Here is a 27,819-nt window from a genome sequence, read left to right on the forward strand (position 1 = left end):
TTACTTGTCACCGATTTTATGGGATGAAAAGCCGGCTCATAACCAAAGAAAAACAAGCCCAATGTCTGAAGGGGTTGCCCAGCTGTCACAGAAGAAGAGAGATGAAGAGAGGCATCTGAAACTGCTAGTCTGTTTCCATGGGAAGTAACTACATTTGAAAAGTGTTCTGCAGGCTCTTTCCGTAGCAGGGAAGAGGAGTCTGGGCTTGCGTGTGACTCCATTATTGATGACTCTGCTCTCGCAGGCACTTTATTGGAAAGGGCAGCCTAACAGCAGTTTCGGGGAAGGGACAGAAAGGCAGGGAGTAAAAGTTAATTGAACACTGTGTTATCTGATTTCCAACTCATTGCAACCCCACGAAGTGAACATTAGCCTCACTTTCCAGATGGGAACCAAGCCCCAGAGGCGTTAGCTGACCTGCCCAAGACCACCCGGCTGGGACACAGAGCAGAGGCAGACTCTGACATGAACCTGGGGGAGGGGATGGCTTGGCTTGTGCGGGTGCTGGGTGGGGAGCAAGCCGGGGAGGGGGGCAGGTGTCACAGTCTGCCTACACTTTCTAGATAGTTCATGGAGTGATCACAGCTGCATCAGTTGCCCACTGAGTAGACTGACCTTGCCCCATTCTGCCCTTCAGTACCTCTTCCACCCAGTCCATCCAAAGTGGCTGCACACGAGGTGATCCAGCAGATGTAGGAGAAAAACTTCTGTTCATTCATACTGGCTTCTTTTCAATCTTAAAAAAAAAAAAAAGTCACATAAAAATCCACATTTGAACAGTACACAGTTTGTACATCTGTTGGAGATGTAGTCCCAAAATTTTTCTGCTAATGGCGTTCATGATATTAAGGATTTGGAGGTCACTGGTCTTAGGCAACCTGTTGACATCTTTAAAATTCTTGAAAAGGCACCACTTGGGGGTAATATGCTCTCCCATTACCTATCCCTGCTCCCTATCTTGCTGCCTATCCCAGCTCTACGCCTGCTAGTAAAATTGAGAGGCAGGATTTGAACCAACTAACTGGTTTCCAAAATCCATATGCTTGTCATTCCAGCTGAGTAATGGACCTAAAAGCTGAGGCGAGGGCTTTCTGAAGTTTTATGATACAAAGTCATTATTCTAATGAGGCTGGTGTGTTTTTATCATTCTGGAAGGAAACAGCTTTTCTTAGCAATACAAACCCTGCAGTCACCAAGATTTTAGTATTTGGTCGCCAGAATTTAGAAGGACTATCTCAGAGGGGAAGGGTGGCTGACCACGTGACTCTAGTCTGTTCTCTGAGTCTCTCCTCCTCGCTGGGGGTGCCTAATTCTGGAACCCATTAGCTGACCCCGATGTGTGCACCATCTCACTTAAGACTCTGGTCCAGCTGGGTGTGGCTTGCCTTAGCACAAGTGAGAGAAGTTGGTGAGTTGAAAATTCTATTAGTGTATCAAACACATTACAGCACCATGTGCCAGACACTGTTCTAAGAACTTTATGTTTATTATCCCATTTGATCCTCACCATCTGTGAAATGGATGCTATGATAATAAATTGAAGAAACTGATGCAAAGGAAAGTGAAGTAATTTAGGGAGATTTGAACCCAGGCAGCTCCTCTAATACAAAACAACATACAGTAGTTTAAAGCAATGCCATTTCTGTAATGTTTGTCTCCTAATCCACCAGACCCAAGTTTTTGCCAGGATATGTGGAAAATACCTATAAAGGTATTGTCCATGCCACATCCTTTCTAAAGGTTTTACTATACAGTCCCAAGGAACTGAATACAGAATAAGATCTGTAATCCATTTCTGGAAATATGATAGAACTGTTGATCTGTAATTATTTCTCCAGCAAAACATCTAGAGCTGCTGAGTGAAATATAACAGACAGCCTTTAAATGTTTGAGTGACTATATATAGGGGATACGCAGGGAACAAACATGAAGAGGGATCAGAGACCTGGAGAAGTTAGCTGGCACTGCCCCTGTGCTTACACTGGGACCTTCTGATCATCTTTACAACCAGTATTTAACAGGTGCATGAAGGCAAGAGATGTGGCATTAGACCAACGTAAAGTGAGAAGTTGGAATAAAGATCTTCCTATAAAACTGGGACCTGGAAGGGTTAAACATTCATTTAAAAAGTGGATGAGAAACAAATCAGTTTTCTTGCAAAGAAAACCAGCAAGAAAACTTGTCTCAGCCTGGGCTAAGGTTCGGAGAAAAAAATTAATCTCCCTCAAGAATATGTAATCACAAGTCTGCCTTTTCAAGAGTCTGGGTTTTAAGCTCACATTATCTTTACCAAGAAACCTCATTTGAGAATCTAACAAAATTGTCCAAGATTTGTTGTGCCTCAGGATACTTGGCAAAACACATACACACACACACACACACACACACACACACACACACACATCCTCCCTGCATAAAGACATCATCACAAGCTCCAGGAGATTCCAACTGATAAAATATTGCTGATTATGAATACACAATCCAAAATTACATTCTCTGAGCAACAGTCAGCAGTAAAAAGAATAGAGTTCTTAATAAATAACAGAGGAGAACTAAAACAGAAGAACAAATAAAAGAGCAAGTCTAAAACATGACTAAAGAATGAAAGGCTATAAATATTTGAAAAAGAAGAAAATATATCTGTTAGCTCTACTAATACTACTATACTAATGAAAATGTATTCATTGAAATTAAAGCTTAATGGATAGATCATATATTGCTGAAGAGAGAAACAATGAACTGGAACATAAAGCTGGGGAAATTATCTAGAATGCAGCAAAAAAGGTGAAGACATGGAAAACATGGAATGAATGTTCAACATACATTGGATCAGTATTCCAGAGAGAATAGGGAAATGAGGGAGTGGCAACACTCAAAGTGATAATATCTTGGAATCTGTTTTCAAGAATTAATGAAAGATTCAGATTGAAGCATCCCAAGCAAGATAAATAAAAATAAAATTATACCTATCATATTTAAACTATAAAATACTAAGACAAAAGTGACAGTCTTGGAAAAAATCATAGAAAGAGAGAGAGAGAAAATGTCATCTATAAAGTCTTTGCAACAACAATAGTGAAATCCAGAAGCCAAGGAAATATTTTTCCAGGTTTTGGAAAAACAAAACAGAACAGAACAAGTTGTCAGAGCAGAACTATATACCCAGCTAAACTATCAAGACAGAGTGTAGAGATTATAAAACATAAATTAAAAAAAGAAGAGCATGAAATCAGGCTGTGTTTACCACTGATAAACACTTACTGAAAGAACTCCCAGAGGATGTACTTTGTGGAGAAGGACACTGAGTCTAGAAGGAAGGACTGAGTTATAAAGAAAAAAATTGGTACAAAGGTTGGCACTTTACCTATATACCTTGCTCTGTCTTCCTTCTTGGAGAGTGCCATCTTCTTGCCTGGAGAGAGATTTCTCAAAGATATCTTGTCCTTTGAGCAGCCAAAGCCAAGGGACAGATTTTTTACTCAATTGATCTCTTCCACTGTCTTAGGACTTCCAGTCTGAGGTACCCAAGCTTGGTGCTCACGTGGCCATCAGTTCCACAGTGACTATACAACAGGAGTTTTCTGTCAAAGAACAGGAAATGTGCAAGTCTTTCCAGTACCAGATGCTGTGTGAGGTATGACACAGAGCTACCCTAAAGAGTCAGCCCTGTCCTGGGGAAGCTTCCTTCAGTGGGTTCATGCACAGAAAGGAACAAATAGCTTGAAGGGTGAATGGTAGATTCGGCAGGTGGCATTCTCCAAATGGTACCCACACTGCAGAGCATGGAACTGAGGATTTAGCTGTGTGCTCTTGAACCTACCAGACAATTCTGCCTGGGCATAAATTTTTCATTTCCATACCTGTATTTCTGGATACAGGTATCCAGAAATCCTATACCACTCGCTCACTCAGGCTCCCCCCTCCCCACCAAACTGAATTTCTCCTGGATTTATAAGCTAGGGAATGAAGTGATGTTTGGGGTTAGTTTTGACCGGAGGGCCAAGTTTTCCACACACAGAGAACCAGGCAACATTTAAATTCAAAACTCAGGCCACTGAATCTGAAATGTATGTTTGCAAACTGTCTGATTTCATGTCTGCCTCAGATGTCTCGTGAATACAAATCGCCTCATTTGGGGTCGGAGGAGCAGGGAGAAGGAAACCTAAGAATGATCTCCAAAACAAATCTTTAATTCGGATGAGTATAATAGAATGTAATCCCGTTTCAAGTCTGTCAGCATTCCTTTGATGATTACAAATGAGTCCCTTTTCCCCTGCAATGTGGGGGAATAATCTGGATAAAATAACCCTTTTTGTCTGCAAGAGCCAGTGTGATGCACACTCGTGACAGCCTACAGAGCAGCGTTTCAGGGTCTGGGAAGAGCACTGTGCCACCAAGTTCTTCCTTTCTTTCTCTGGGCTCAGAAGATTTTTCACTCTTTTTATGTGTACCAGCATCTGAAGTTCTCAGGTGTAGAAATCATAAACCATCCTAGTGTCCTCTGGGACAGAAGAGATCTGGGTCCCCAGCCCTGTCCCCTCTGCCTGTTTGTTGGGAAGCAGGTGGAAATGAGAAGACACCATCTCATCGAGAAGGCCAGCTTGTACGGCTTTTGAGAGATATGCTTTAGGGAACGCACACCATTTTATAGGCCCTTTTCTACTGGGAAAAAATAATGTACCTCAACCCCAGATCAGACTTACACACTTCTTTTTGTCAATTTATTAGTGACATTAAGGGGTAGGTGTTTTTAAAGACTCCTTCCTTCATTCTCCAAGGCCTGAACCACACAACACACCTTCCAGAGGTAGCAGGTGCTTTTTGGGCAGGTGAGACAGAATGCAAAGACGGCCCCGTCTGCAGCCTCAGGATGAAAAGTGGTCTCAATGGCCCAGAGCTATAGGACCCACTCTGTGGAACTGGTTATGGCACGCTGTGGAGAATTCCACTGGGCAGGTCTCGAGTGATTGTTCTGCGTCTTTAACTCCTGGAGTTCAAGTGTGAGCGCCTGTCTTCTGATTTACTTTTTTTTTTTTTTTTTTTTTTTTTAAAGCTAGATCCCCAGGATTTTATTTCTCCATAATTCTGTCTGTCTATCTATCTATCCATCTATGCATCTATCTGTCTGTCTATCTAGAAAGGGGGAGAGGTGATGGAGGGAGAGGAAGAAAGAGAATTTTAAGAATCTGAAGAGGGAGAGAGAGAATCTTAAGCACTGGGCTCGATCTCAGGACCCTGGGATCATGACCTGAGCCGAAATCAAGAGTCAGATGCTTAGCAGACTGAGCCACGCAGGCGCCCCCTCTCCAGAATTCTCTTTAAATAGTCATGACTCCCTATAGCCGTAAATCAGTGCTTTGAGCTAAAAGGCCTGCCCGTCTCAGACTTCTGAGTTAGTCTCTGGTTGGTTCAGGCATGTTATCTGGGGTTGTCAACCTTGACCCCCAATGCCATCTGGTCCTTCTAGTAGATGACTGTCTTTACCTGGTGAACACTCAGCTTGCCCTAATGTCTCCTCTAAACCAGCAGCTCTCGGTCCAGGGAGATTTCATCCCCTCCCTCCCAGGGATACTTGGCAATGTCTGGAGGTAATTTTATTTGCCACAACTAGTGGTGCTACCCGCATCTAGTGACGGGAGCCAGGGATGTTACTAAACTTCCCAGGACACTCAGACAGCCCCCCCCTACAAGGAATGACCCCGTCCTCATGCTGGACTTAAGGAACACGGGGCTGCACCAGCTGGTATGTCCCCATTTTATTTTCTACACATTCAGAATCTGATAAGGGTGGGGAAAATTCGTAGTAACTGAAGGTGAGTCTGGAAATCCTAGAAACACCTCTTTGGCACTCTTCTTCAAGGCCAGCTTGCCTCCTGCAGCCACCAAGAAGAGTCCAGTTCTTGAAAGCCAAGGAAATGGACATCCAGGCGCTGTGAGGGTCTCTCACAGCGGCCCGTGGCTCCCCAACCCTACCTCTAGGGAACTTGCCTGTGCCCCTGGCCCTTCTGCCCTCCTGATTTCCAGCTCACACATTGGCTATCATTACTGTCAAATTCAGTATCACTCGGGGGAGGTGTTCGGACTTGAAGTCGGCTGCTCACTCGCAGTACGGGGATGCGTTTGCAGCGCCTCCCAATTATTTCACCACTCAGCGGAGCAATCATGGGGGGTGGGGGGCACAGTCTGACTTGAATTTTTAAAAGAGAGAGTGAAAGTCGTGAAAACTGCTTTTGCTCGGCACCTCCCAGTGCCTCCTCCTCTTTTCCTCCTCCCCCACCCCTGCCCCCTCTCTCTCCCAGTGCTACCCTCACCCCTACCCTCCACTGCCCACCGGGTTCAGGAGGCTCCTGGCACATTCATACCCAAAGGACGTGTCTGTGAAACATTGTGTCCACGTCTCTGTGCTGCCTGTTACAATGTGTTACAGTGTTTCGAGATGTTTCTAAGAGCACTAATTGGGTGAGCAGTGTTATTCCAGAGCAACCCTGCTCAGTGCCGGTGCTGAATGTCATACCCTTCGCCGGGAGCACGTGAAGCCATGTGGACGTGGGGCTGAGCACCGCAGCAGCGCCCACGTGGGGTAGGAGGAACACCAGCAGATCTTTCTGAAATGACAACTGTCACTGCGGCTCAGAGGCCACCAGATCAAAGGTCACCCACTTTCAGACCTGACCCTCCCAGTCACTCCTCTTTCAGACAGGTTGGAACTCAAATCAAAATATCTTTCCTTCTGCCAAACACAGAAGATGTGGTAGAGTTTCCGAAAGGGTGAACGGGACCCCAGCAGGAATGGGTGTGCTGTATTTGTACAGTTTGGTGACTCAGTACATCTGAATCTCCAGGCATTTTAAGAGCTTTGTCCAAAAAAAAAAAAAAAAAAAAAGGTCTATTGTGTAGCTGTTGGCACTGAAGAAAATAGCAGGCCTGTCAGAACTCTGTTTCAGATTTAATTTTAAAGTGGGTGATGTAAGAACACTACTGTCCAACGGGAGGGCTTTGCTTTTTTCCTCCTTCCTACCTGTTTGTTGCGGTAGAACTAGAGTTTTTGAGAATCAGTTCACGTATGAAAATCAAAGCCCCTCCCCTTGACACCCTTTTTATAAAAAGGCATCATGTTCTGAAGCAAAGACCGGTATGTTTTTTAAATGAATATGGCTTCTTGCAATGAAAGTAAAAACATATTTGTGTTTATATATACATAGACACACCTGTACATACTTATATATGTGAAAGATTTTGACTATCCACCTAACTCTTTATGGGCATATGTGTTTTTTTTTTTTTCAGAGTATCCTCTTACAAGATCTTACTTTTCTTTTTTTCAATACAATTTTTGAAATGTAAGTCTAGAGTCATTATTGGTTTTCCCAAATGCCTCATGCATTTGATATTTACTTCTGGGTATTGATGTTACAAAAATAAGCAGGAAAACTATTAGGAAAAAGCTTTTTCCTAGTTGTTTCCTTCCCAGGACACTAAACAATGAATAGTAATTTTTATTAAAAAATACATATGTATTTTAACATAGAGGACATGTTTCATTCTCTCTCTCCCTGCCTTCTCTTGGCCATAGGGATCATATACTATATGTTAAAAAAAAAAAAAAGACAGAACCAAAGTATCATATTCAGCCCCAAGATTCACCTGAACAATGAATAGGTTGTAATTTTCTGAGCTCGGAAAGTTTTTCACAATGTTCTCAAGCATTCCCACCCATGTTATGGGAATGACTTTGTGTCCATATCAGTCTCTTGGGTCCTATACCCAGAACCACCAGACCTCAGCAAAAAGTCTGTTTTTTTCTTGCTGGTTTCCAGAAAAGTCCCTTCGGGACTTAGGGACCCGAAAAATCACTAAATTTAAGGGGTTTTTGTTTGTTTGTTTGTTTTCATTTTAAAACATGGAATTGTACACAACATGGATTGTACCAGACTGAGTCCAGGATAAAATCAGACCACGGAGAAGAAGACCCATCTCTGGAAACAGAACACAGATGCACCCACCTCAGCACTCCATGGCCCGAGGCCTGTGAGTGTGAGGAAGTCTTGAGCAGAGGGAATGTCTTAATTAATTACTGCTGTCCGTGTAGCTAAAACACATGCACACAGAAGCGAAGGGACTCTTATCCTTAGAAGGCAGTCGGTCAGTGACATGCAAACCAAACCCAAATGGAAGGGTTCCCTGGAATCTTGTGGAACCTTCTGGAATGCAGACTTGAGTTTTCTCTGTACTATTTATCTTTAGCACCTACATCTTCTCTTTCTGTAAGAAGCTAAAGCATGAGTGGGTGTGCACAAGATCCAATGAATTAATAGAAAGCTTTACTTTAAGGTGTCAAATTAAAAAAAGAATGCCAGATGTTTGTGGTTCAGTCTCATAGATTGGGCTAAAATCACAGTGTTGAGTGTTAGGACGTAAATTAATATAATTATCAATTTGTAGTTCAAGCCTCTGCGAGGAATGGACGTTACCTGACAGTATCTGTGCTTCAGTGGACTGTGCGGGCGAATCGGCTGGAATCACTGAATCCTGAGAACCACAGGGAAAAGTTTTAGCGGTTCTCACTGCGTGGCTTTTGGGGTCTGGGGCTGACGCTATCACGTACCAAACCCTTCCTCCTTTAGACCATCGTATAATTCTACCAGGATGACCCGTTGCAAAGGACAATAGAGAGATGTCAGAACAGAGCTGTGCAAGACAAGTATGGTGCGATACCCACATGTAATTCTAAATATTCTAGTAGCCATATTGGAAATAGTGAGAGAAAGAAGTGAAATGAATTTCTGTAGTAAATTGTTTTTAACCCAAAGTATCCAAAGCATCATCATTTCAACATTAGTAAATGTGTTACCAAAATTTTTTTTCCTACATTTATTTATTTGAGAGAGAGTGTGAGAGCACACAAGAGCGAGCCCAAGCAGGGGGAGAGGCAGAGAGAGAGGGAGAGGGAGAAGCAGACTCCCTGCTGAACCCACCCACCCGCTGACCTTGAGGCTCTGTCCTAGGACCCTGAGATCATGGCCTGAGCTGAAGGCAGATGCTTAACCGACGGAAACACCCAGATGCCCCAATACGTTCAAAATTGTTAATGAAACTTTCACAGTTCTTTTTGGCTCCTAAACACTTGGAAATCTGATGTGCCTATGACATAGCACATCTCAGTTCTGACCCTCGACGTCTCAAGTGCTCGGTAGCCGTGTGTGGCCAGGGCCGCCATCCTGAGCAGAGCAGTATTAGAAGGGCGCGGGTCTAGAGCAGGGCAGAGGTTGAGATCTGGGATCAGGACAGAACCTCAGGCCTTTCTTAGCACCTTCTTCCCATAGAGCCTCAGTCTGGCCTGCCTCATGAAAGGGCCGGTGTCGGGTGCCCAGGTGTCCTTTGGGAGCCCGGCCTCTCCCGCTTGCTCCCTGTCACTTGGCGGAGGACTAGTGTCCTCCTGCCTCCTCCAGCACCTTTCCTGAGAACCCTCTCAGACTCCAGTCCTTGCAAAGGGGGTGGGGAACTGGCAGGGAGTCACGAAAACTGTGATGGAACCTGCCAGCAATGCCAGAAGTCGGTCAACCCTCCTTACCCATTTCTTTTCCTGCCACCTGGATGTCGCAAGGATTTGGGTAAGCCCGCCTCAGGTCACTGGGGACCAGAGAGGCGAGTGTCATTGAATCATTTTGCCTCGAGGCAGCTGTTGGTCAAGTCTCATCCAGAAGGGAGAAAATGCAGGTCGAGCACCAGTAAGGGACTGGCCAGGATGCTTCCCAGCTTATTGGTGGCAGGACCAAGACTGCACCCAGGACCCTGCTCTGGTTTTGAATCACTGAGTTGCTCCCAGGATCAGCTCTCAGGGCACGCAGAGCTGAGGGGGCTCAGAGGAACCTCAGCTCAGAGCCCACACACCCCCATCTGACAATACCACAGGCTGTTGGTCATTCCTCTGGGCTGCTAGTGTCACCCTGGGGGCACTTTTCTGATGTATGAATGTCTGGAGCTTCGCCCCAGGCTGAATGAACGCACATCTCTGAGCTGGAACCTGGGCATCAATATTTTTAAATCTCCTGAGATGCCTCTGATGTATAGCCAAGGCGGAGACCGATGGGGAAGCACTGCACACTTTTTAATCCGTGTGTTTATTAAAGGTCAATTCCTTATTGTTATTTTTCCAGACACAGAACATTTGTGAGAATGGGACAGGGCCTTCCTTTACATTCTTCACTCAGATTCCCCAAATGTTGCCATTTTATCACCGTTGTTTTATTCCTTTCTATGTCACAAGCAAGATGTCCTTTACTCTTAAACCCTTCTGTGTGTCCCACAGGAACAGGGACTTACCTAACCGAGAACAGCGATCAAAATCAGGAGATGAAACCAACGAAATACTGTTTTCTAATCTACAGACTCATTCGGGTTTCACTGGTCGTCCCCATAACGTACGTTAGAGCAAAAGAAAATCCCAGCTCACTGCTCTTTTCAGCTGTCACGTCTCTATAGTGTCCTTGCGACCTGGGAACAGTCCTTCAGTCTTAATCTATCCCGATGCTAACGTTTGTGAAGATTCCAAGACAGTTCCGTTATAGGATGTCCTGAGTTTGGATCTGTCTGATGTTTCCTCTTGGTTTTATTCGCATGCATTTGTGCTGGACCGTCACCACTGTGACCTTGTGCTCCTAGGGCATCACACAGGGAGGAATGTGGTGTCCCGTCACTCACGATTCCGGAGTGAGCTTTGATGTCCGGTGGAGGTGGGCGTGGCGCTCTTGTAGATTACACATGCCCGCATCAGCCATACTCACACGGGTTCCTGGATCTTTCCATAGGCAGTGTGTCTAGCAAAGCTGTGGGGGTCTTCCGTGCAGGATAAGCAGGTCTTAGAGCAGGAGAAGGGGAAGACGGAAAGGTTCTGGAACCTGGAGCTTTGCCAAGGGGAAGAGCTCTAGAGAAGGCGGTGTGTCTCCTGGCATTGGGATGAGGTGATAGGACAGCATGGGGCAGGGAGGGGGGTTTGGATTAGGGAGGGAGGCACAGAGGAGAGACTGCTTGCCCCTGGCTTTGCTGAGAGCTGCCCTGTTGCCCCACAGATGACTTCCACGATTCCCTTCCCAACCCCCTGCCGATGTCAGAGTGCCGCTCACTCGCTTTCTAAGCTTTGACTCACCTCCGGCTCCCTCTGTCTTTTCCTTTGGGGTTGATGACTTCGAGATTCGTCCTAGAAATACCTTCTAGGAAGGTGATACCCAGCTTGACACCTCCAGTGACTCACTCTGTTACTACCTGTTGCTTATCTCGAGATCAGATGCAGGGACTCTCACCGCTTCTAAGAACATCAGCACTTGGTTAGTAGAAGTGCTTCACTTGGCAGCTGGCTCAGAAGACCTTTTTACTCCGCAGATAACACCTATTATTTATATAAATAAATTATCAAAATCTGGTTTTCTTTCTATGCACCTGTAGAGAACAGTGTATCGCCTGAAGTCGAGAGGGGCTGGTGTTTATTTCTGTCCACCTATGTCCCTGTCCCCCTGGGCAGTGCTGGGTGAGCCACGACAGTGAGTGACCTTCCCTCTCTGCTTTGTTGTGATTGTTTCTGCCCAGGGTTGTCTTTGGCTCATTACCAGAATGTGTCGTTCCTTTTTCTTTGTTCCCCCTCCTTGTTTCACATATTTACCTTCCCCGGGCAGCTGCGTGCTGCTCCAGAGACGTCACGTTGTCATGGAGATCGTGGCCACAACACGTGTGGGTTCCCCAAACTCAAGCTGCCCCTCGTTGGTCTCTTCCTCATAACTTTGAATAGAACAAGAACGAATGGAAGCAATTATGGTAAAGGGGAATGTTTGTGTAGCGTTGACTCTGGGGAGAGCACTCGGGGGCTGAATCATGTCCTCTCGCCCCTGCCCCTGGGAAGATGTGTCCGAGTCCTAACCCTGCTACCTCAGAACGGGACCTCCCTGGTAGAGAGTCTTTGTGGAAGTAATGGAGTTAAGACAAGGTTATGGGGGTGGGGGGGAGGCGATCTAATATGACCAGTGTCCTTGGAAAGAGGAAATCCAGAGATAGAGACATGAGCAAGGAGAATCCCATGTGAAGGTTACAGTGATGCCCCCCACAGGTCGAGGAAGGACTAGAAGCTGGGAGCACTTACTGAGCACTCCTCATAAGCGATCACTTCTGGGATCACTTCTCATGACCCTCATTGTATATGTGCCCTCCTGAGGCAAGGAGAGACTGGGCACTTGGCTCACAGCCACTCGAGCTAACAGAACCCCACTTGGGTCAACTCTCTAATATTTGCCCCTCCCCCACAGCCACCCTGAGCCTTTCCCTTCCTTCTGTGGCCCTTTCTGTCAGACTCCTTTCTGGAGCCTTCTTTGTTGCCTCACCTCTTGAATTCTTGAATGTCTGCGTGCCCCCTTCCCCCCACCCCCAACCACTGGCCCCTGCCCACGGTTCTTCTACCAGCCATTACCTGTGGCGTCAGCCACCACCTCCAGGGACCCTCCAGGAGTGTCCGCTCCGGGGCCCTCGGCCGGATGCCCATGGGTGCTGTGGAAAGACCCGCAGAGCCTGCATTCCAGAGCTGAGTTTCCCGGATGGACGTACCACCAGTTCCAAGCCTGGACTCATCGTCATGTCTTCCCTGTCCCTCATGCCACACACACACACACCCCAGGCTCCTCTTTCCTTGTCACCTGCCCCCACTCAATCTAGGACCAAAATCACTGTCGTTTCAGTCTGGACAAGCTGCATAGTTTGCAGGGCCTGGTGCAAAATGAACACGGGGGCCCCTTGCTCAGAAATCAGGGCGGATGTGCTAAAGGCACTGAAAGAGGAAGTCTTCTCCTTCCTTCTGTGGTCTCTCTCCTAACTTGTCATGGTGTTTGTATTTGCTCTCCACGCTGTCCTGAGGAAAGAAAATGAGCATTTGAAGTTATTAGTATGGATTTGCTGTTCATCTTCATGTGGGGTGAGGGAGGTTTTTTAAAAAGGTTTTTTATGTATTTTTAGAGAGACAGCTAGGTGGAGAGGGGTAGAGGGAGAGAGGGCGTCTCCAGCAGACTCTGCACTGAGCGTGGAGCCCGATATGGGGCTCGATCATACAACCCTGAGATCGTGATCTGAGCCGAAACCGAGAGTCAGACACTCAACCATCTGAGCCCCCTAGGTGCCGCAGGTGATGCCAGTTTTAAGCGCAGATCTAGGAGCACTGAGAGTATCTATGGAATTACAGAAATGACCCAACTCCTACCGCGCTCATGCACTGCACAGTCATTACCACTCTCTACCTTTGTCATATGGATGCAGAGGAAGGATTGAAAGGCCTCCCTACTTTCCCGGCCCTTCCCCCTCTCATCTCCAGCACAGGCGGTGAGCTCACACAGGAGGTAACACAAAGAAGGATGCATGTGACGGGGCTCCCTGGCCGTTCCTCATTCTCCCAGCGCCCTTGCCTCGTTCTTGGTTCAAAGCCAATTCTGATTCTCGCCGATGCTGTAGTGGCTCCCTGCTTGCCGTCCGCATCTCTGTTTACCACCCTAGGTGGCGTATGCCTTTCTGATGCTCCCCTTGGGTTTCCTGGCTGCATCACCATCGTGGGTCCACCAGAATTCTATGCTCAGGGCATTTCAATCACCACGAGAACGAGGCACAAAGGCACGGTGGCAGCTCATAGTGTGGCTCCTTTGCCCACGCATGTGCCCCATTGCCCTACGAAGCTTCGCTTACAAAACACAAGTTCAAAGGTTAAATTGTGAAGAATTTCAAGATGGTGACAGCGGAGTGTTAAACCAAGTGGGGAGCCCTTCTGAGCGTGGGGCTGTATGCAATGCTCGGGTTGTGCACCCGTGATGTTGACTCTGGTCTCAGCTGTTCTCACCCCATCTCCAAGACTTGCATTAATGCTCCCCGGCAGGATTGCAACCACCCTAATTTCATCATGGGTCTCTCCAATCCATCTAGCACAGACTTCTAGAAGGATTTCTCTGAACTATAGATCTGACCAGCATCACTCCTTTGCATCCAAGTCCGCAGTAGCTCCCGTCTGCCTTTAGGTGGAAGTTCAGACTCATTAGCAAGGCACCGCTTCCTTCTCCAGCCTTTGCCCTTGACCTCATACCCTGCACGCTGGTCGCTGGTCAGCTGTGCAGAATGTCTCCACAAGCCCTCTGAGCCTTCGCACATCTGCCCCTGGTGCCTGAGGCTTATGTTCACTTGGTTGGTTCCTGCTCTCTCTGCAGGTGTCACCTCCCACTTGGAAGCCTTCTGTCACCTGCTGGTTTTATTGCCCCTCTTTCTGCCCCCGGTGTTTTAAACACTCCCTGTGCTTCCTCTACCCCAGGATTAAGCATAATATTACAACAAAGTGTAGAGGGAGAAGTGGCAAGCAGTTCTTCCTTCATTCAGAGTCCTGGATTCAGGTTTAGTGGGGAGTCCCTTGGACCCAGAGAAGAGATTCCGGACCAGGAATTGGAGTGAAGCCTTATTCTGGCCCCATTACCAGCTGGCTGTGCCACCTCTTTGCACAGCCAGAAAAAAAAAAAACACTTCCCTGGCATCTCTGAGAGCCGGTATCAGGGTCATAAGAGCCAGGAGATGACAAGGATTTTTTTTTAAAGGTTGAAGATTTTTATAAAAACAGCAGGAATGAATATAATTATATTCTTTTAGAAATCAAAGACAAAGTCCTGCCACACTGAGATATGCTCTGAAGGCAATCCCAGAAAGTGATTCTGCATGTTTGAATTATACATGAACAGGAACCACTTGGGAGGCTAGCAATCACGTGGATATACAACTTTACTGTATCTCATGTATAAGATTGATTCATTTATTTGTGTGTGTGTGAGAGAGAGAGAGAGCATGCAAAAGCAGGGGGAGGGGCAGGCAGAGGAAGAGGGGGAAGGAGACCCCCACTGAACAAGGAGCCCGATGCGGAACTCGATCCCAGGACCCTGGGATCATGACCTGAGCTGAAGGTAGATGTTTAATGGACTGAGCCACCCAGGTGCCCCAGGACACTTGTGTTTTGTTTTTGTTTTTGTTTTAAAGATTTTGTTCATTTATTTGACAGAGATCACAAGTAGGCAGAGAGGCAGACAGAGAGAGAGGGGGAAGCAGGCTCCCTGTTGAGCAAAGAGCATGATGCGGGGCTCGATCCCAGGACCCCAAAATCATGACCTGAGCCAAAGGCAGAGGCTTAACCCACTGAGCCACCCAGGTGCCCCTAGGACACTTGTTTTTGATAAGAGAACTAAACCCAGAAGGCAAAGTGTCACCTCATGCTTCCTCAGCTGGGATGGTGCCTCTTGGGGACAAAAACGTTTTGAGCTGGGGAAGCGCTGCAACTGTTATTCTGGGAGTTACAAATAAATGTTAGTGTGTAGGTGAATTTGCAAATATGGAATCTGTGAATAATGAGGATCGGCTGCCTATACCACAGACCAGAGTCAGATTTGTCTTCAACCTAACCATCCAGAAGACGGCTAGGAGCCAACCACTAGGGAAGGACTCTGGGGGTGGGTAGAGAATAAAGGAGACCAGATGGGGCTCACAAGTGAGAGGCGTCCTCACTCAGCAGGTGCCTAAATGATTGTTTACAAAATTAGGTAACAGATTAAGAAGAGCAAAGCATACCAAGATGAGGACAGTCAGAAAAAATATATATGCAAAGGAGGGAGACAGAAGAGTGAATAAGCAGCTCCTGGCGGAATTAAGGAAATGTGGGCCCCCAGGGCGGTCTGGTGCTGGAGCCTGCTGGGGAGGTTTTAAACCTGCCCCAGGGAGGGGGAGTGGAGGGGGGAGCGTGCCAGGGACTCAATTAAGGATAAATACCAAGAGCAAGGCCAGGCGAGCCCAATTACTGTGTGGGCGCCCGTATTTCTTTGCAATTGTCCAGCCTCCCCTGTGTCTGTGAAATACAAAGGGAGAAATATGGTTACCTCCCCTGATTCTAAGGCGAAAGAAAGGGGAAGCCAAACGATCCTCTGAGATCCTCCACTGGTCCAGTGAGGAGGCTGTGAGGGACGGAGGGGTCACCCAGCCTGTTCCCAAACGCAGCGTCTGTGATACGCTGTTTACGTTGGTTTCAACTTTTAGAAACTTGCCTGCTCTGGTTTTGTTCCAGGGAACCAAACCCATTCACCAACCAACCCAAACAGCAAACCTGTTTTGCTTCTACATCTAATCGTTACAACCTTCCAAATGGCTTTCTGAGGTTCACAGCGCTACTCACCAAACACCATCACTTCTAAGGTGTAAGGGGGAAAAAAAGTTTCATTATTACAAGCAGTGAAATCACTCTATAATTTTCCAATTAACTGAATGAAGCACAAAATGCGTGCCCTGGAGTCTTTCCCTCGCCCTTGAACGGATCCCACGTCCCTTGATCGTCCTACACATTTCGGCAGTGGGCGGACAGGGGCTAGGCAATCTCAAGTTGAAAGACTCTTTACCAGACGGCAGGGAGGCAGCACCTGTCCATCCCCACGGCCGTGGGCTGGGTTGTGTGGGACGTTCTGGTTGGTCAGCTTCCCTGAGTATTTCTGAGAGCCTTTTGTTGTCCCTGGGGATAGAGCCGCTAATTTGGCCAATTCGGAGCAGGAAAGATCAAGTGTCGATTTCATATCTGAGTTTCAAGTGCTGGTTAAAGAGTTGCATTAAGTTATCAAATGCACTGCAGTCCCCCGCCTTAATCAGCAAGGAGCTCTGTCGTTTGGGGGTTCCTCTGCACCCCAAAGAAAAGGAAAACTATTCCGGTGCTTGAGGCCAGTGGGGGTCCATCCTAATCCAGACGGTCGCTCATTGGATAGCTTTCTGAGTTTAGTTCCTGGTTTCCAAAAAAGGCGTTCCTTTTTGTAGGATGTGAAACCTTTGGTGGAAAGCAGGAAGGAGCTCCTACCAGACCTGTTCAAAATAAAATAGTGAATGTAATCATAAGATTGTAATTCAAGTCCAACACAGCATGCTTGGAGTCATTTTTAATCAGTTGATTTGTACCCTTCTCTCTCTGTGTATATGTATATAAATATGTATGTGTATTATTGTCTATATATGCTATATGTATGCATATATGTATATATAATATAGTATATTACTGTGTTGTAAACTCAGGAGTAAGTTCTCCAGGGATCACTCCATCATGGTCATGGAAATTATATTTGGGAAGGCATATGAAATTAAAGGGTTTATTATACTCACGGGTCTTCCAGGAAAAAGGCATCGCGCCCCACAGGGAGCCACATGGGAGCAGTGCCCAGGGAGCAGCTCAACCAAGCCGGTGGGGAGCTGAGAGAGAGAGGACTTGAAGGCAAGTGCCTTTATTGTGGGTTAGTTGGAGTACATAAACAAAGACACGAGGCTTTTATCGATGTGTTTGAATGTGACTAGGTCATGGTCCTTTCCACACAGAAAAATCCACTTAAAAATATGTATATGATTCTAAAGGGGAAAGTCTGGGGCTTGATAAGTCACAGGGTAGGTGTGTAGAAAGAGAAAACAAAGGGGAATTAGGAGAGAAAATAATAAGATAGGAGATACTTGGGTAAGTGACTCCCAGAAACTAGCATTGGAAACAAGAATTCCAAGTCCCAGGACAACGCGAAAGTGGTCTGTGTATGTAGAAGCTGGTGACTGGGTGCCATGTGGCTCTCCTGTAAGACACAGGATGTTATTTCTCAAAGCAGAAAAGTCACCGAGCGAGCCAGGGAACATTGTCAATTTCCTCAACAAAAGTTCGCAGTCAGCTTCCAGATTTAATTTTTTCCCATATCTGATTAGAAATTTGAGAACATTTTAGTCAATACAATTTGAGATTCCTCTAAATGCTCTTGGAACAATAGCAAACAAGGGAAGTTTGTAGGTTCGATGTTTTCGAAAATAGTACTTTAGTTGGCTTTAAGAAAACCAAGCAGTGTTGTTCTCAAAGAGAATCACTCACTTTGTTGAGAAAAAAATTGTCAGAGACTGGATTTCAAGAATTTGTAGGCTGAGAAGTGGCTTATCAGAAGCCAGCAAATTTACCCAAATTAGCACTTAGCTGGCCCTTTTCAGGGATTGTTGCACTCATTTCTGCCAAAAATGCTTCCACAGCACCCTGAAACCTGAGGACCAGTAATTGATGGCATGAGAATCAATTGTTGAGCTCCTCCTTGGGGGCAATTTTATAGACTATGAAAGCAAACACTTTCTACTCTTTTACCAGATGTCTTTGTCCCAAGACCAAACCAAGATGGAGTTGGGAAGAAATGGATTTGGAGTACTCCTTGTCTTTGCCTTCTTTGGGGTCTCTCTTCCAGAGATTGGACTGTCTGTCTCTTTTCCTTCTGGTACACGCACGCTCTCCTCTGGGAAGAGAAATGACATGTTGACAACAATATAAGGTGACCTACTTATGCTGACTCTCATTACTTGGGCATCAACCCTCTAAAGTATGCATAACTCTCTGGTTTTAGAGCTAAGGTCTAAAGAGGTTCTACTCAACATCCTCAAGGAAGCATCTGATGTGAGCAGGTTCAGAGCCTGAATTCCTCTTGTCGTAGCCTGTGGCCACCACCTCTGTGCTTTGGAGCTTCTGATCCAGGCCCAGCACTCTCTGGAGTGGAGAACACACACCACCCCATGTGTGCACAGCCCCACACCCTTTCCCACCCCCATCAGTATATAGAAACAAGTATACTACCTGTCTGAGAACATTCCATCCAAGCCTACTAGTCTCTTCTCTCCACTTTTGCTAATGCAGTTTTTAGAAGTCAGTGGCATTGTGGGATGTGGTGACTAACTAATGAGACCTCTAGTCCCTTTTAACTCGTTAGTAATTTAACTCATTTTGATTGTAGCAAGGTCTTAACTCAGATGACTTCCCAGATGAGAACTGGAGGCCATGCGGAATGTTGTCAACAATACACATCACAAGCCAATGAGGTGTGTTTGGTGAAAGTTTTTGGTACTTCTCAAAGTCCTGCCAGCTTTCTACTTAACATAATACCAATTGAGAAAATGCTGGAGTATGAGACCAAGTAGTCTAGCTGCTAAAATAAACAATTTCCAAATCTTAGGGGACTAACGAAATAAAGGGTTAGTTCTTACTCGTGCTGTGCTCCAGTGTAATTTGGAAAAAGGGGAAGGCTATGCTCCATGCGGTCATTCAGGGACCCGATGCCTTCCATCTTGTGCCTCCCCCATCTTTTCTGGGTCCTCAGAGCTGTCCTTGTCCCTTCTGTCTTCCATATGTGACAGCAGATGGGGAGAGAGGGAGTAGAGGTCACACAATCTCAAGGGCCAGATCTGAAAGTGACAAACATCACTTCTGCCGCCTTTCCATTGGCCAGAACGTTCCACTGGCCCACACGATGGTAAGTGCGAGTGAGAAATATGCCCCTCCCCCATGCTCAGGAGAAAATATATGGTCCCTACCCCATCTAGACCCTCAGTTCACCTTCTGTCCTGCTCTATTCTCTTTTGGGACCAGGATCTAAGCTCATCACTTAAGTTCAGAGAGCTACCTTTGGAGGTCCCTAGCCTTTGTGATTCCCCCTCAAACACCCAAGACACACACTGATGGCTCTTGTTGTCTTCATAATTAACCTCCAGGTTCAACTTTCCTGTGCAAACCTGAGCCTAGAGAAACGAATTAAAGTGACTTTACTTTTTGATCTTAATGCTCTTGGGTGTGTGGTGCCCAGTCATGAGCCCTTCATCCATTGTGGGGCCTTTCCTGCACTCTTCAAGACTCTGACTCACTGCCCTAAAGCCTCGTGGACTGCCCCCTTGTTCCTGCTTTTGCCAATTCTCTAAACACACTCACAAACACAAAAGAAAAAAAAAAACTTTTCTGGAAAAGAACTTCAAACATGTAGAAACACCTTTGAATATTTGTGAATAAAAGGGTGTTGTCTCTTATCTAAAGCATTAATGGATTGGAGGGTTCTGCTCTATTAAGCAAGTGGAGGAGGGTAGCAGGGCCAGCAGAATTGAATTCTACCCTCTTCCCAGAAGGAAGATGGGGAAATTGGCCTCTCGTGATTAGGGGACTTTAGCATACGGATGTTGGGCCAGCAACTGATGTACTTGTATCCTGTGCTTAGAGTGACTCAGCATCAGCCCCTGGGAAACCTGGACTCTCGCGGAAGGGCTCTGACTTCAGAAAGGAAAGGAGGAAGAATTTGCAGCTTCTTTGGCCTGTTCTAAATCTTAGTAATATTGTAAACCTTAATTATTCTTTCAAGGTTTTGTTTTTGAGTAATCTTTACACCTCATGTGGGGCTCAGGCTTTGAGCCACGAGATCAAGAATCTCATGCTCCACTGACCGAGCCAGCCAGGTGTCCCATAAACCTTAATTATTTTGAAAAAGGAAAGAGAGAAGAAGAAGAGAGGAAGAGGTAGAAAGTAAGGGAAGGAAGGAAGATTTTCCTTTCTCCTCAAGCTGAGCAGTGACATTTCTGGACCATGAGGGTAGCTACTGGGCTATGTACTTGTCTCTGAATTGATTGTCTTACCATCACTGCTCAGAGCAGACAAGGCTGACAGGGAATACGGTTTGATTTGCAAGCCACCAAAGAGTTCTGTGTAAATTTGTGTTCTTCAATGTTTGCAGCACAATAACAATCCCCTCAGCTGGTGCTGTGGGTTATGGCTGATAAAAATGCTGGGCCGTTATATCATTTGATCGTCACCATAAAACACGAGGACACCAATGCTGAGAGGGGGTGGCAGTCACACACCTTAATCCCACTATGAGCCCTGTGCTTGGGCATCTCATTCTCTGCTCTGAGCCCCTCCCTCCTGTCCCCCAACCCTGCAGGATGATTCTGAAACCATATGGGATTCTGAAGTGCCTTCTGAAATCATGCAACTTAAATGCAGCTGTCAGCACTGACTGTGGTATATGAAACTCTGTTTCCTTAAGAATGATGTGCTTGGCTGGGTGGCTCAGTTGGTTAAGCAGCTGCCTTCAGCTCAGGTCATGATCCCAGGGTCCTGGGATCGAGTCCCACATCGGGCTCCTTGCTCAGCAGGGAGCCTGCTTCTCCCTCTGCCTCTGCCTGCCTCTCTGTCTGCCTGTGCTCGCTCGCTCTCTCTCCCTCTGTCTCTGACAAATAAATAAAATCTTTAAAAAAAAAAAAGAATGATGTGCTTGAGGAAGCCTGGGTGGTGCAGTCAGTTAAACACCTGACAGTTGGTTTTTGGCTCAGGTTGTGACCTCAGGGCCATGAACTCAGGGTCGTAAGATCGAGCCCCACATCAGGATCCATGCTCAGTGTGGAGTCTGCTTGGGATTCTCTCCCTCCCTCTCCCTCTTCCCCTCCTGCTGTGCTCTTTCAAATAAATAAATCTTAAAAAAAGAATGATGTGCTTAACAATAACACTCAGATGATTCATGCAAAAGAATAAGAAGGGAGGGCTGGTCAATTATGAGTCAGGGAATCTACCTCTCGTTTTTGATGTTTGACAGCTGCTGTACACATTGGCGTATCCAAAGTCCTACAGGGAAAGAACTGTGTTTGCCTTGTTTTAACCCATACACCCCAAGCTCATTTTGCTATAACATCTCCTTTCTCCCCTGCATAATGTTTCTTCCTCTTGTAGAACACTTCGGGAGACACATCCATGATTCCTTGAAAATCAGTCATTTACATTCTGGTCATTCTCAGGTCACTGGAATATTTCTGGATAAATGGGTTTTCCTTGTAAAGGTGATGGGGACAAGAATCTTAAGAGCGACTTCCCCTTGTCTTTCTGAAGACAGAGGAGAGCTGCTGTCACTCTTAGGAAGACTCCTTCCACATGAAATATCCATCCACATTTTATTTATTTATTTATTATTTATTTGACAGACAGAGATCACAAGTAGGCAGAGAGGCAGGCAGAGAGAGAGGAAGCAGGCTCCCTGCTGAGCAGAGAGCCCGATGCAGGGCTCGATCTCAGGACCCTGGGATCATGACCTGAGCTGAAGGCAGAGGCTTTAACCCACTGAGCCACCCAGGTGCCCCTATCCATATACATTTTAAAAAAGGAAAACATAAAGCCTTTATCTAAACTATTCTAAGATCTGCCCAATCCAACCAGGCCTTTCAAGATGATCTTTGAGGAAAGTCCTAGCCATAGCCATTGCTGTGGGAAATTCTGCTGGTACACAGAGTGGGGATTCATCAGGAGAGGATCTTGGAGTTAAACATAAGTTGCACCATGGCCCCTCAACCATGTGACGCTAACAAGGATCCACAGAATGAATGAATGAATGAATGAATGAAATTTTTTTTTTTTAAAAGGGATCCACAGAGCATTTCCAGCCCAAACCAGGCTTTAAGGACTGATTTCTTATCAGTTTGCTCTTCTGCCGTCCTTCAGGGCAGGAAATACTGGCCCACACATATAAAGTGTGACCCAGAGCCCTGGCTGAACCTAATAAGAAATTGAAATTAAGCATTTTTGACTGATCCAGCATGATGCAGCGTTTGATTGAGAGAGAACCATGAACAGGAAGCTACACTGATAGTCATTCTTTAAAAGGGATCTCATTTGAACCAGCCAAGAAACCAAGGTGTGCTAAGCGCTAGAGTCTGAATGTTAGTCTGAATTTTGGAGTCCCTCCAAAGTTCGTAGGCTGAGATCCTAACACCCAAAGATGATGCTATTAGGTGATTAGGTCATTGGGGTGGGGTCTTTATGAATGAGATTCCCTCATCCCATAATGTCTTATAAAAGATGTGCCACAGAGTTCCCTAGCCCCTGTGCCATGTGAGGACAAGGCAAGATGGCCCTAGCTCTGAACCAGGAAGAGGGACCTAACTAAAATGCAATCATGCTGGTACCTTGATCTTGGGCTTTCTGCCTCTAGAACTATGAGAAATGAATCTCCGTTGTTTATAAGCCACCTGATCTGTGGTGACTTGTTACAGCAGCTTGAGTGGACTAAAACACTAAGTAATGTATTGACTCTGCCCGACGCAATGGAAAGAGTATGTGCTCACAGCACACTTGAAAGATTGGGAGAGGGTCTTCTGTCATCTGCCTCTTGTTAGAGGTCAACCTTGGCGGACGGCTCCTGCTCCATCCCAGCTCCTGCCTTTATCCAGGGAGATGCCTGTTCCAGAGGTCGCCCTCATTTCCAGCAACCTTCCTTTCCATCCACTTCTCACACTCTCTTCCATGGCCATCTCTTGGACATTTCCATTGTCTGCAACTGCTCCACCTTGAAATCACTTGGGGCACAAGATCTTACCTCTCCAGCCTGCTGGGTTAGTTGCACCCAATCTCACCTTGTTGGGTCTCAGCACACCTCGATTCCCTTGGGCCTCCCCAGTACTCATTTCCTAGCTTGGAGCCCACACTCCAATACTGCAACCACCATCTTGCTAAGAGCACTTTTGAATGTGTTCAACATCAACTTACAGTAACAAATATAATTTACAAATGACATAGGGCTCATCTACATATGTATTTACACACAGAGATGCAAAGCTAGGTCTCTCCTAGCTTTAACTCGATCATAGTTACTTAAAAATCTGATCCCAGACATCAGTTCTTATAACTTTAGCCCCGTGTCTCTTCTCATCTTTACCAAGATGTCGCAAGAGTCTTCTGTATAAACTGTGCTGTTTCCTAGGGCTGCTGTGACAGATCACCACACACTTGGTGGCTCAAAACAGCAGAGATTTAGTTTCTTACAGCTCTGGAAATCAGAGATCTAAAATCAGGGTTCCCTTGTCTTTTTCATTTTCTGGAAACCACCTACATTCTTGGGCTCATAGCTGCATCACTCCCACCTCTGTTTCCACTGCCACATCTTTTTATCAACTTTGACCTTTTTAGGAGGACTTTGGTAACTATATGGAGCCTTTCAGATCCTCCAGGATCACCTTCCCATTTCCAGATTTCTAACTGAATCACAACCTCAGAGTCCCAGATTTCTTTTTTTTTTTTTTAAAGATTTATTTATTGGGGCGCCTGGGTGGCTCAGTGGGTTAAGCTGCTGCCTTCGGCTCAGGTCATGATCTCGGGGTCCTGGGATCGAGTCCCGCATCGGGCTCTCTGCTCGGCAGGGAGCCTGCTTCCCTCTCTCTCTCTCTCTGCCTGCCTCTCCATCTACTTGTGATTTCTCTCTGTCAAATAAATAAATAAAATCTTAAAAAAAAAAAAAGATTTATTTATTTATTTGACCGAGAGAGAGAGAGAGGGAGAGAGACAGAGATTACAAGTAGGACCCTGAGATCATGACCTGAGCTGAAGGCAGAGGCTTAACCCACTGAGCCACCCAGGCGCCCCCCCTTTCCAGATTTCTAACTTAATCACCACCTCAGAGTCCCTTTTACAATGAAAAGAAACATGTTTCTAGGCTCTAGGGATGGGGATCTGGGGACATCGGTGGGAGGGCACTATTCTGTCTACCTCAAGAGCCATCTGGGATTTCCTCAATTTCTACTTGCTTTTCAACATTTTCCAACCTGGCTAGTGTCCCGACTCAGCATCCCAAGTGTCTCTCAAAAGGCTCTTGATGTCGTCTGTGTTGCTGAAAACCAGGGGTAGTTCCAATTTGTCCTTCTTCCTGATGTCTTAGTAGCTTCTGACATTGTGGGCCAATCAGAATGAGGTGTGGGAGGCACCCTGAGGTATGAGGGCAAGTGGCCCGTCTTCATGAGGGCATCTTCCACCATTACTCTAGCGTACACCTGGCGTGGATGTGATCAGCTGTAGAACATGCTCCCACCACTGCCCTTGACCTATCAATCCTCCATAGGCTGCACAGTGTCTGGACTTTCTTCATTGGTTAAAAAGCTTTGGTCAGATAACTGTAGGTAAAGGGTTTTTTTCTAAACAGTTTTATTTACCCACCAAAAAGTGCACCTATCACAAACGTGTAGCTAGGTGAACTTTCACAAAGTAAAACATGTATCCACCCTTCGGATCGAAAAAAAGTTTTGCCAGCTCATCCTCCTGTCCCCTCCCTGTCACGAACCCCTCTCCTCCCAAAGGTAACACTCTTCTGGGGAAGCCTGGTGGTTTTTTTTCTTTTAAATAGACTTTCATTTGTCGAATAGTTTTAGGTGCATGACAAAATTGAATGGAAGATACAGAAAATTCCCAAATACCTGTAGTCCCTATGCAGGCACAGCCTCCCCCCTGCCCCCCTGCTCCACCCCTGCTATCAACATTCCCCATCAGAGTGGTAGCTGTATTACAATGGATGAACCTGCATTGACACATCATAACATGGACCGAAGTCCATAGTTCACCGTGGGCTCCCTCTTGGTGCTGTGTGTTCTGTAGGTTTTGACAATGTGTCATGACTTGTGTCCATCCCCAGAGGATTGTGCAGACTAGTTCTCTTGCCCTGAAGTCCTCTGTGCTCCCCCTGCTCATCCCTCCCTTCCCTCAATCCTCTGACCACCCCTGTCCTTTTTTTCACCATCACCATAGTTTTGCCTTTTCCGCAATGTCATGTCGCTGGACTTGTACGGTCTATAGCCTTCTCAGGCTGGCTTCTTTCACTTAATAATATGCATCGACATTTCCTCTGTGTCTTTTTTGCAGCTTCATAGCTACTTTTGTTTTAGTGTTGAGTAATATTCCATTGTCTGGACAAACACATAGGAACTGGACTGACTCTAGGGCAGATTTTACTGGCGGGCTATCTTCTTTGTACTTCCTGGTGTTAGAACTGACACACTGGCAGAAGAGCCCGGGAGGCCTCCAGAGGCCGTTCTCTGCAGTGAGCTTCTGCCTCCAGAACGTCGCTCTCAGAATACCAGTATGGCGCGCAGTGGGGCTCAGGTCACTGCAATGCACTCAGTCTTGTTTTGATGTAAATGACCCCGGGGAGATCAAGTTCTGCTCACAGGGGACAGACTGCATGACAAATAGAAGAAAAACAATGGCCCAAACAGCACAGGTTTCTTTTCCACCCATGTAACAGATTGTGGAGAAAGCTCAGAGAATCTTGTCCCTGAATCTGGAACCCAGGCCCCTTCAGTCTTGTGCCTCTGACACCCCCACAGCCTTCTCATTTCCTTCATCTAGTTAGAGTAGACTAGACTGTTGGACAAGCCATGACGCCGAAGTCATGCTCCCAGGATTAATTTAACATCTTAGTCGGCAGGTCACCCGGCGTGGTCCTGGTGAAGGATGTGGTAATGGATGGATGAGAAAGTTTTACTGATGAGTTTGAAGAGGTCCAGGGGTGGGGGTACCAGCCTGGGGAGTTTTGGGGTGGGTGCTGGCCTGGGGCAGCATCAGGGCGACTCTGAGTTCCTGGTGTGGCTCATAAAGGAGGCTGGAACTTTCGCAACTCATGGCTTTATCAAGGTCCGCCCGTGTGTCCTGCAGGAAGTTGCTGACCTGCCATCGGACCACCTAGGGGTCTCTGCCCAGCCTTTCTCAGTGGCTGGCGGGGAGCACGTTGAGAGTGAGGACATCGTTCCAACAAGCAGGACCCTGACTTACAGCCCCAGGGCCTGATGTCAGTTCTGCTGCTTGAGCTAGGGTCCACTTTTCCCAGGGAAACCAACTTCAGGGTAGCTGACTTCTTGCCTTCTTTCAAGGGTGGGAAGGAAAAAGGGAGTTGTGGTGAGAGACCTCGGGTCTGGGTTACATGTAGAGTAGGCACTCCCACTTTTCGTCTTCAAGTGGGCAAGTGTGACCATCCTATGGCAGATGTCACAGTCCCTTTCACTGTGACTTCCGGGCAAGGTCAGGGAGCTGCAGTGGGTGCCCTTTGCAGAAAAGCATGGTCAGAGAGGATTTTGAAAGTTCGTCAGGGAGGACTTCAGCGCAGGCCGTCTGTGTGGGAATAGGGGAGTTCTGAAATTGCCTTCCTCGGCAACCCCTCCACCCCCTCAGAGGCCACGGGCTGCCAAAGCTGGCTCCCACACACCTCACCAGAAAGTCCCTGGCTCTCTTCCCAGCTGCCTTGCAACTGACCTCATGAGGTGTGAGAAGGCGGAAAGGAATCTACATTTCAGATGAACCTTCCTTCCTCCTTTCTGAGAAGGGGTCCATGCCGCCAGAACCTGCCAGGCCACGCACACAGCTCCTCACAGCCCAAGGCTCTGTAGCTTGTCCAGCCTGCATGAGAAGTGGCCCGGGACCCTGGGATGAGGAGCTTGTGTTGGTTTTTTCAGGGCTGCTGTAACAAAGAACTGCAGGCTGGGATGGTTGAAAATAGCAGAAATTCACTCCCTGAGAGCTCTGGAGGTGAGGAGCCTCAGATAAAGGTGTGCCAGGGCCAGGCTGCCTCCGGAAGGTTCTACAGAAGAACATTTCCTTGCCTTTTCCAGCTCATGGTGGCTGCTAGCAATCCTGGGGTTCCTTGGCTTTTAGATGACTCCAGCCTTTACACGGCTGTCTTCCCTCTGTCTCTTCTCTTCCTGTAAGGACATCATCACACCTGTCAAGGACCAGCCTGCTCCATTATGACCCCATCTTAACTAATCACAACTGCAAGGATCCTATTTCCAAATAAGGGGGCACCTGAGGTTCCCAGTGAACATGAACTTGTGGTGGGACATCGTTCAACCGGTGACAGAGCCCCACCATCCACCCCTTCCCCTCCCTTCAGAGCAGGCCTTTAGCTTGTGCAGGCTACCCTGCCTTGCTTTTCTTTCCAGGGCCCAGGAGTGATGACCCCAAAATAAAATGGCATCCTGTCCTTCCGGGAAGGCACGGCCTAGCTAGAGGGAGATCAGAGAACCCAAATCTCTTCAGGGACAGGCATCTCCACGTCCAAGGGATACCCACTTGGGATTTTTTCCAGCTGCGTAGAAATGGTTCAGGATTTCTTGGCTCCTGGACAATCCCAAAGGGACCGAGACTTCTGAGCCTTCCTATGGGCCATTCCAGAC

General features: G+C 46.7%; 1 protein-coding gene across 2 annotated transcripts in view; it reads left to right on the forward strand.

Moving 5' to 3' along the window:
• The window catches only part of EVA1C (eva-1 homolog C), a 68,969-nt gene that overhangs the window by 4,881 nt on the left and 36,269 nt on the right, over positions 1 to 27,819 (forward strand). The window lies entirely within an intron of this gene.

The sequence above is a fragment of the Mustela nigripes genome, chromosome 2, assembly GCF_022355385.1.
Source record: "Mustela nigripes isolate SB6536 chromosome 2, MUSNIG.SB6536, whole genome shotgun sequence".
Lineage (NCBI taxonomy): Eukaryota > Metazoa > Chordata > Mammalia > Carnivora > Mustelidae > Mustela > Mustela nigripes.